The following is a 7,463-nucleotide window of genomic DNA, read 5'->3' as shown; positions in this document are numbered from 1 at the left end:
CCCAAAAATTAACCCCAAAATTAACCCATTTTTGGGTTTTGTGAACTGATTCAAAATTCAAAAGAAAAGATCTCTAAAGAATGATTTGTTCACTAATAAAAAATTATTTATTTTCATGAGCTAGCGCAGATATTAACACTTTCAGTGAATAACAAATTTTTGTCAAATTTCTGTTCCTTAAATAAAACTATAATTCTATTTTTTTTGCCTTGGCTCAAAGACTTGCTTTGTAAGTTTACATTAAAACATATATATATATAGATCTTTCTTTCTTTCTTTACTCTTTGCTTTCTTTCTCAGTAGCAATCCTTCCCCCATCATTCACTACAGACGCAGGTTTTGTCATAGTCACTGATCTGTGTGAAATGCTCTAAATCTGTCCCTCATAATCATGAGAATCCTGGCCCACACTGCCACCCTCATCTTAAGCCTGACCCGAAGACACTTTACCAGAGTGACAACCAGACTAATGCCTCTGTTTGTCACTGTTTACTTGTCTCTAAGCCCTGTGACCGTGTATGTATGCATATCTGCTTGTGATCGTGCATGTCTATGAATATGTAAGTGTTTGTGTAAATCTATATCTAAACTAGTTTGAAACCCAGACAGAGGCTATAAAACTTTTGCTTTGTCCAGGCTGATGAAGTAATCTGATCATTAGGGTCCACCTAATGTCCAACTCTCTCTGTACTGTGGCACAGCAGCATGAAGGAGTTAGTTCTGTGGCAACCTATAGTGGAAACACTCCACATGCATACATACTCCTATGGTTTCTATTCAATAGGTTTGTAAGCACTAGTTACTCATTGACCACCATTTACAGTGGGGCCTCTGAAGTAATAATACTAGTTCATTGTGCATTGGCGGCTCCCAGCTGCTTGCCGTGGGTTAAATCCCTGCTCTCCACAACTAGGATCAGTGTGGAGTTTCCCACGCCCCACTCTCCCACTGATATAGTAGCCAGAGGCGGATATGACCCACAGCATTGCACAATATCTCTGTTTTCAGCCATAAATCCAGAGGAAAAACAAGCAAGCTTCTCTTTATAGGCCTGTGTATAGGCCTGATATGTAATGTATGTTATGGACTTTGGTCAAACACTGTATTTAATTTTGCACAAATGGGGTTGTGGGTAAGAAGTACAGTTTGTTCAATAGATTGTTTTGTTGTATATCTTGGTGTTGATAATTCAATCAATGCAACATTGAAAATACTTCAAATGAATTGTTGGTTTTACTTAAAAAATAAGTGTCAAGTGGTTCCACGCAACAATATTGAGTAATTTGTACAAAAAACTATTTAGTTGAATGAACAAAAGAAATTCAAGTAAAGCTGACAAAATTTCTTTGAGTAAATACAAATCATTTGAATGTCACTGTTACATAATATTTATATGCAGTTTACTTAATAATGTTATGTTGATTACATAAGGTGAACACATTTTTTTTTTTGAATAATCATTTAAATAAAAAGGATACAACATATCAGAATGCAGCCCCTCATCCCAAAATGCACTCAAAAAATAACTAATTGAACAAACTCAATTGAATTGAGAGCAGGAATTTCATCCTATAAGCATGCGTATATGAACGCGCACAGCCTAAACACAGGCGACACTCTTCTGCATGATGGTAACCACAAAATTCAAAAACATTACAGAAACTACTCTAAATGTCCAACATAATTGAACATTAAACACTAACATAAACTAACAACATCTTTCCCTTTACTGAAAAACACATAAAATAACACTTTAATCGCTAAATTTACTCTCCTAATGCAGTCCCTTACAAAGCATGCTGGGAACTACGGATCCACTGCACAGTTAGTTATGTCAACAATAATGTGTGCGTTTCACACAGCAATGTTAAACTGACTGAACAAACACTTACTAAGTATAGCTGACAATACTCAATTTTAGTAGAAACAACGCAGTTAAATTACGTTCATGTAGTTACATGAGTTTTTTAAGTAATGTGAACAAGGGTGGTTTGAGTGAAACTAACAACAGTGAAAGTTCATTTTTTTGAGTGTATACTTTCCAAAATCTGACAAAAAGCATGGGTTGTAAATTAGACATGACATTTTTTTACATTAACTTTTAACTTCCAGCATTATAACCTTACTTAATTGTGTTGTAATGAAAAAAAAAATTAACATTAACTTCCAGCATTATAACCTTACTTAATTGTGTTGTAATGAAAAAAAAAATATTAGAGACGTTTGACTTATTTTATTTTTATTTTATTTTTATCACATAATACCACAACATAATGCATGTATATTTTTTATTTTTTTTATTTTATTTTACTCACATAATACCTCAACACAATGCAAGTATATAGTACATTTTCATGTATTTTTATTACTATAGTGAAAACCTTGTTTATTTATTTTTTAACAATTCCATTCAAATATAAATTAAGTAGTTTAAATAAAGTTTTTTTTTTTTTTTTGTAAAATAATTAAAATGTATCATACACATGTATTATGTGTGTATGTGCTTGTGTGGGTCTTGTGTACACAAGTGTGTTATCTTAGGGGCTCACAGGCAAGCAATTTAAAAGGAAACGGGGTGTCTCAAAGCTTAGGGGCAAAGACCCAGGCTGCGTGCTGGCAGATACTGTTGATCCAGAGGAGGTGAAATGAGAAAGAGAGAGAGAAAGAGGGGGGGAGGTGAGAAGGAGAGGGGGAGGAGAAGCAAATGGAGGAACGGGGAGGGTTGAGCAAATGGGTGAGAAAGAAAGAGAGAGAGAGCGCACACACACACACCCCTTTCTGCGCTCTCAGTGGACAGACTCATCCTCACATGGTTGGAGTGAGTGTGTTGTGGAGTTCTAGTAGATGAGAAACACAGAGACACGCAGGATTACGTCCAGTATTTGGAGGAGACATTACCTGTATGAACTGAGCTAGGAGACATTCAGATTGCTGATGTTAGGATACTTTACTGAGTAACCAAAAAAACGGACCTAGGATTTACCCGTGAGGTATGCCACACTACCAACTGTATTTCCATGCTGTTTTGCTGTCTTTCAGAGATGTCTTTCACATTGGTGTCTGTGTGTTGGACTGTCTCTGGGTCCCATGTGCCTGTGCTCGAGTGGACGGCTGACAGTGATAAATGCCACACTGCTAGGTTAATAAGGTTTACTCGCCATAGAGGCTTTGAAAGTCTGTCTTGTGTGCCTTTGTTGGACAATCAATAAGCTGTGTGTTTAAGTGTGTATGTGGGGTTTGCTTTGAGAGGTCTCTAAAACAAATGGTTCTGTGGTCGTAAAACCCCACATTCAGACAGAAATGTTTGGAAGCCAAGGAGGAGGATCCGTCAGTGCATATTCTCTCTCTCACATGCTGCCTTTGTGTGTGCGTGTGAATTTTCTCACTGGACGGAGTAAACCTCCTGGTTTGCTTTCTATTTTTGCTGTTCTGTCACAAATTGTCTTTAGTATTAACATTTTTTGTAAGTAGAAAGCTCAAGTGACAGTATGCTTTAGTTCTGAATGTATTGTATGTACAGATCTGTCAATATTTTGTGTGAGATTTTGTGTGTAAGCAATGTTTTGCAGCCTTGTCAAGTTCTGCTATGTTACCTTATGAATAAATAAGTTTTACTGTAAACCACCAGAGTAGCTCCAGGATAGTTCAGTGTGCGTTTTTGTGTAGGAGTGTGTTTGTGTGTGTGGTCTACAGTTCTGTGGAATGTGATTCATTGTGATGAGACGACTGAAAAAGCAGCTGAGCTGAGTTTCTGAGGAAAGATACATGAGAAAACACTTAAAAGACAGCAAAGTGAAATAAAAATAGGAGACAAGATAATACATAGTCAGCTTAAACGTGTTCAAGTAAAATATAGAGACGAGCAGACCTGAAAGAAAGACCTAGAAGCATTGGACCACTAACGTTTATTCCGGTTTGTCTGGGCTCATGGGGTCACTGTTGCGGGTCTCAGCTGTTTGCAGTCAGACAGAGATGGCACACGGGGTGCCAGATTCCTTGGTCGCCTGAGGTCTCCCAGCGGTCTAGTGTCTTTATGAATGAATTAACTGAAAGTGCGCTGTGAAGGAACTCAGACGGGCCAAACAAAGACTCCTGCATACTTCACTCTAGGAGCAAACATAGCAAACAATGAACCACACTCTTCCTGCACCACCGTATCACTGGCTTCTCCTCAGAATCAGACTGGACAGAGACTACCTGTCTCCTTTAAGAGCTCATATCTGGACTTTATCATGTGTCTTGCTCCTGTCATATGCTGTTTAATCTATGGATTAGACTCAATAAACACACTCCTTCCTTTAAAACTGGCTGCTATCGCACAGATTGATTTCCAAGCGCAATAGCTTTGTGTTTTAGGTCAACAAGTAGCAGGCAAGATTGTTCCTCAAATACTGAACATATAAATCAAGACCCTGAAATGTAAAAACTGTACATTAACATGTAAAATATGGGAGATTTCTTTGGGAATTGCGGTAGTTGCTGGTTATTCAAGTGAAATGGGGCATGTGTGTTCAAGCATGAGTGTGTGTCAGTATGCTTGTGCTTGTATTTTAAACACTTTATTGGTCTGATGATATACTATATTTGAATAGAAGTGTGTTTGTGTGTATATATGAAGGCTTAAGAAGGCAATCATGTTGTTTTGCTTTGCTCTGTAAGTGTGTTAAGTGGAACTAAGTAACAGAATGGCTTCTCTGACCCTCAGGGCATTTCTTCCTTCTTCTGCCCCACTGGAGCAGAGGGCATCAGGGTGAAACGTGGGGGGTAGAGTAGCTAAATGTGTGTGGGGGGTAGGAAATATGGCTTAAATGGGTCACAGCATGTTTAAAGTATACATTAACGAAGCTAATGAAATAGATGAGGAGATAAGAGTGAAAGGAAAGGTTTTATGTTCATTAAATTTGTTTGAACAAGAGACGTATGTTACCTGCATAGGTAAAGGTTTTTTTTTTAAAGAAATTAGTGTTTTTATTTAGCAAGGATGCATCAAGTTGATCAAAATCAACAGTAATTACATTTATAAAAGATTCCTTTAAAAAAAATACTGTTCTTTTGAACTTTCTTCAAAGAAAATGCATCAATATATTATGCAGCACAACATTGATCAACATTGGTAATAATTTAAAGAAATGTTTTTGATCACCAATTCAGCATTAGACTGATTTCTGAAAGATCATGTGACACTCAAGACGCTGAAAATTCAGCTTTGCCATCACAGGAATAAATTACATTTCAAAATATATTAAAATAGAAACCAGTTATTTTAACTGTAATAATGTTTCACAATATTACTGTTTTATTGTATTTTTGATCAAATAAATGTAGCCTTGGTGAACGTAAGATACTTCCATCAAAAACACTGAAAAAACTTACCAATCCCAAACTTTTTAACAATAGTGTCTATTGTTCAAATGTAGAATAAGTTTTATCCTGTCACATTTTAATATTAATAAATAAATATTAATTGCAATATATTCTTGTACAGACAATGAATGAACTAGTGAGTATGGGGATCAGAGCAGTGACTGGTTTCTAAAGCATCTGCATTTGAAGGTTATAGGTTAGGAAATTGTTTTGAGAGATTTTCCAAGGTATTTATCTCTTATCTATCTCTAAACTTGTTACAGATTATCTAAAATAGTTGCATGCTGTTTTTTCAAGCAGCGATAAAACAAACGCACAGTCATTGATTTCACTGACAGCTTATGAATACTTAGAACCTAGAAATAAGATGATATAATGGATGAAACAAAAAAAATGCATAAAACCCTTATGGATTATCTGTGATGTTGTGGCCTCTGTAAACCCATCAGGAACATTCTGTGTTGTATGAGTTATTATAATCCTCATGTTAGATGTGTATATGCGAGACCTGACAGATATCCCCCATTGTCTCCTGCTAATGTGTGTTTCTTAATGCAGCGTGTCCTCCATTCATTCAGCGTGTCCTCCTCTTTCAATATTAGCACTTGACAGTGGTTGTTTAAGCATAGACCCCCAGGAGGAGATGAGGAGGGGGTAGGGGGAGGAAAAAAATGAATTAGAAACATACATTTGTGGCTTTGTTACACAAATTCTGTTCTGCGTTTGTGTGTGGACAGCTTTTGCTATTTGTGTGGTGCTAAAATTTTATGGTTTAACATTTATGGTGTTACCATCTTTCCTCTGAGGTCATAATGTCTGAGCTTTCCCCTTTAACCTCTATTAAAAGCAGGAGAGTTTTTCCATGTACTGTATTTTTGTGTATAAGAACATGCCTACAGTAAGGGTGTGTGTGTGTGTCTTTCTGTCATTCGTATGTCATGTTCACTCATAATGGATACAATACAAAAGGCATTTTTGCTTCTTTAAATCCTGTAGAACCAGAAAAATGACATTTCTAACCCGAAGGCAGGAAGACACACGCACCCAGTGCACTGTTTCAGAAGTCCCGTTCCATGAGGAAGGGATTCCTTCAAAACCAAAAGACAAACAAAGTGGTGGTGCACATGTGGATATAGGAAGTATTTGCATGTGTGTGTTTAAACACTAGTAAGGTGATCTGTGTGTGAATGAGAGGGGGCGCAGAAAGTTGTGAATAGACTGCTTACATCTAGATCAAGCATCTTTATGAACCAATTTTAGCCTCACCATTTATCAAGTAAAATCCACAACCGTTTTAACATTAATTTTACCTGTCACTACAAAGGCCTTTATCTGACACATTTTGGATCACTTTAATCTTTGAAGATCTTAGACCGCAAGCCTGTTGAGACGGGCCACACACCTGCAGGCAAACCACAGATTACTCGCTCATTTACTTAACGACCTTAGCGAGACGATTGACAAGAATAATGTTGAAGAAAGAGAGTAGGGAGAGTAGCAAAGCTAAAATTGTGTCTCAAAGTAAAGAGAAAAATCATTCACTTACTCTGATGTCATTCTAAAACCTGCATGACTTTCTTTCTTCTGCAGAGCACAAAAGATGATGTTTTGAAAAAATGTTCCAATTTTGGAAAGTTTATTGGGTCTAAAACAACATTGGACCCCACTTAACTTTATTATATGGACAAAAAAAATCTTGTATATTTAACAGAGTTTAATTTAATTTTATATTTTTTTAATATATACTGTATATGTATATATATATATTTACTTTCTGGTTTTTAACTTGCTTTTAAATTGTTGTTTTCATTCATATTGAAGCATTATTAATAATGTTTTTTATTTAATTCATTCAATTAAACATTTTTATTTTCTCACCCTAAACTTTTGTGGTTCAAAAGACCACTTTTATGATACCTTTATAGTTTTTTTGTTGTCTTCCTTAACTTACACTGTATTAAAAAGAATGATTGGGATTATCTTCAAAATTTGTGTTCCATGTAAATGTTGAGAGAATTTACATTTTTAGGTGAACTATCCCTCTAATGCTACTTGATCCAGCTTGTTCCTGTCTCTATCTGTAACTAACATCCTTTCAG

The 7,463-nt window shown here is 36.2% G+C and overlaps 1 protein-coding gene across 1 annotated transcript in view; it reads left to right on the top strand.

The window, feature by feature from the left end:
- The first annotated feature begins 2,779 nt into the window (after nucleotides 1–2,779).
- tiam1a (TIAM Rac1 associated GEF 1a) overlaps nucleotides 2,780–7,463 on the top strand; it is a 71,596-nt gene continuing 66,912 nt past the window's right edge. Inside the window, 1 exon segment of the mRNA XM_048175827.1 lies at nucleotides 2,780–2,990. The gene's annotated coding sequence lies outside the window, so the exon portion shown is untranslated.

Source organism: Megalobrama amblycephala, linkage group LG2, assembly GCF_018812025.1.
Source record: "Megalobrama amblycephala isolate DHTTF-2021 linkage group LG2, ASM1881202v1, whole genome shotgun sequence".
Classification (NCBI taxonomy): domain Eukaryota; kingdom Metazoa; phylum Chordata; class Actinopteri; order Cypriniformes; family Xenocyprididae; genus Megalobrama; species Megalobrama amblycephala.
This window is presented reverse-complemented; position numbering and strand designations above follow the sequence as displayed.